The sequence below is a fragment of the Tupaia chinensis genome, unplaced genomic scaffold, assembly GCF_000334495.1.
Source record: "Tupaia chinensis unplaced genomic scaffold, TupChi_1.0 Scaffold144389_1, whole genome shotgun sequence".
Taxonomy (NCBI): Eukaryota; Metazoa; Chordata; class Mammalia; order Scandentia; family Tupaiidae; genus Tupaia; species Tupaia belangeri.
Genome location: NW_006204249.1, coordinates 37317 through 40577, shown reverse-complemented (window position 1 = coordinate 40577; position 3261 = coordinate 37317).

The window sequence follows — 3261 nt, the reverse complement described above, 5'->3', positions numbered from 1 at the left end:
TGTATATGGAACATCTGCTGAAACCACCATCTCCTGGCTGTAAGACAAGTCTCAATAAATGTAAAGGAATTAAATTCATAGAGTATTTTCTCTGCCCACCATGATATTAAACTGGAAATACACAACATTAAACTATTCATAGAAAATCCCTAAATATTTGGAAATTAATAAACACACTTCTGGGGTCAGCAGGTGGCATGATATTTAAGGACACTGGACTCCCACATGGCTGACCGTGGTTCAAGTCCTGGACCTGGTAGCTTGCTTCATTACTTTCTCTCTCTCTCTCTCTCGCTGTGACCCACTCTGGTCAAATTAAAATAAATAAAGGTAAATAAAATAATTCCTTATTTAAAAAAAAAACTTCTAAAAAGCCCATGGGATAAAGAAGAAATTATATTGGAAATTAGGATTCTTTGACTTAATACAAAATATAATCAAAATGTGTGAGATGTAGCAAAAGCAGTGTTTTAAGGGAAATTTATAATAGTAAATTAATAATACATATATTATAAACAACTTATGCTCATGTCAGTTTCATAAGTGGTATGAACTGGAAAAATTAATATTAAAACACAAACAATAAGCTAAAGACAAAATAGGAAACATGGAGAATTCTATAGGAATTAAATTCATAATTTAAAATATTCCACAAAGAAAACTCCAGGTTCAGATGGCCTCCCTGGTGAATTCCATCAGTCATTGAACTCAAAATCAACACCAATCCTACACAAACTCTTAAAAAACAGAGAATAAAGAAATAATTCCCAAATAGTTTTCTGAGGCCCTCACTACCACGGTACCAAAACTAGAAAGAAATATCTCTTTGAAAAACAAAGGCCAGATTTCTGGTTTCAGTGCAAACACAGAGAGAACTTGGAAGCCATCACTCTCCTCCTTCCAACAAGAGAAAAGCTGAACAAACTGAAAATCAACAGCTCCTCTCAGATCTGACAGAGAATGAGGTCACAGAGTAAATTGGTACCCCCATAACTGGAGAGATGGCTAAGTATATGTTCTAGGAGGAGAACCAGTCCTGAGAGAGGAAAACCTGAACGGTAATGGACGAGTTACTGGAGGCTCAATCTGTTGCCAGCAAAGGCTACTGCTGTTTTATTACATTACCTCTTATTTTTATAAAATGTACCAAGATTTAAATTATAACTTTATTTTACATGTTAAAAAAAAAGTTTCTTTTATCACCTGTGTTAGAGTTGTCTTCTGTTTCTTTTTGTTTTGTTTTGTTTGTTTTCTTTTTTAGCCAAAGAGTAAACAGAAGAATATTCTTATTTTGGTGGCTGTTCATTTTACTTTTAAAAGTGATTGGTGGATTTTAGACTAAAATTTGGAGAATTTGCCACCAAAATGAAAAATATGTAAAGTGTAGTGATTACAGAGTGGTAAAAATGTGGGTTAGTACTTATTTATTCCATTAATTGATTATTTGACTGTTTATAAAGAAAGTTGCTTTATTTCTTTAAACATCTTCAAAAGATGATCTTTTCTTGTCACATTATAGCCAAAAGAAGCAGAGATCTACTTGTCCTGCATTTGGTTCCTGGTTGGCCAGGTATAAATGAGCTTTACAAAAGTGCAAATTAAAAACTGTCACTTCTGTTTACCTCCACCAAAACTTGATTTTCCCCTAGCTATTAATTTAAAGTTGCCTTTCCTGCAGCTGCAATATTTTAAATAACACACAGAGTTTGTGTTGATTTTTGAATGTTTGTTTATATCTAGGGGTAATGGAAAATGTAAATCCCGTGTAACCCTTTTCACTCCACCTGTATCATATTATTTCATTTTTCCCCAGTGTCCTTTAATTCTAACTGAACACCAGCAGTATTTTAGTAACTCTTTCTTTAACATATTTGGAAGACAATTTATCAAGCTGAACTGTCTTTAGACGTAATTATTGTGAATGTCTGTTTATTTTATCATGGTGGTTCACATGGCTCTGATGTTCAGTTTGTATTTTTGGAATTGCTTTACGTAGAATTAAAAACAGACCAACATTAAATGTGTGTATTTTTAAAAGAGCTAATGAGTTTTGCTTCTGTATTTGCTTGAAAATACACACGAGTGCAGTAGCTGACTGCTTATATTTACCTAGGGAGGTAGGAATTTTTCAAGCCCACTGCTAATATGTTCACTTAAATTGAACTTTATAAAACTTAGTTTTAATTTTTCTCTTGTCCACATAGAATATAAATAACTACAGCATGGTTATCTTAAATAATCTTCATTAAAAAAAGCCTCATTTAGCTAGCTTATACACTTTAGATTTAAAAGACAGTGTATGTGTAATCTACACTGTCCCCAAACATCAAAAACAATTTAGATTTTACTTTGCATATATGTTTTCTTTTCTTTTTATTTAACATATGAGGTGTAAGGGTTCACATAAGAGCATTTCCTTTTTTTTAATAGCTTTGCTAATAGGCTCCACAAGGAAAAGATGTAAAAAATATATACCTTATTCATTTTAATTATATTTTTATTAAAAACAATTTTATAAATATTCTGGTACTAAATAATAAGCATGGATTTTTAGACCTTTGGTTCAAATTAGAACTGATTATGGGCTATTAGAGTTATTCTATGAATTCTAATATAGGGCTGATGAAATCAGATCTTGTTAGGTATATTTTGATACTAGTTTTGAACAAGTGTTCACTGATAGGTGAGAGTTGAGGTATTTCCCCTACCCTCTTTTTGCAATGTTAGATTTCTATCATGTGTATATTAACAAAATGTCTATAATTAGTGTTGGGAGTTCTAAGAAATAACTGCGTTTTGGTATACTACTTTGAGTTTCTAGTAGATACTAGTAAATTTCAGTTGGATCATGGTCTTTCATACTTTTTTCAGACTACTTCATAATGTGGTTCTAGCGTTATTTGAGGGTGTAATGGCAAAGGCTCATGCAACTTTGGGAAATGGTAACAACCACAACAAAAATATCCTCTCTGTGTGGGGAAATTTTCTTTCTTTCCTAAATATTTGAGTACCTCTATGAATGCACCTAAGTCTCCTTTGTTTTTTTCTATGGCAGTCTCAGGAAAATAAAAATATGGCTGTTAAATGTAAAGTAAGAACTTTATCTGATCATGAATGCTTTTTTAGAAAAAGAATAATTTATTATTTAACATTTTTTCAGTTTAATCAGAGAGAGAGAGAGAGAGACAGAGAGAGAGAAGGTGAGAAAGCAAGCTGCCAAGTCAAGGACTTGAACTGTGGTCATTCAAATGGGAGTCCAAC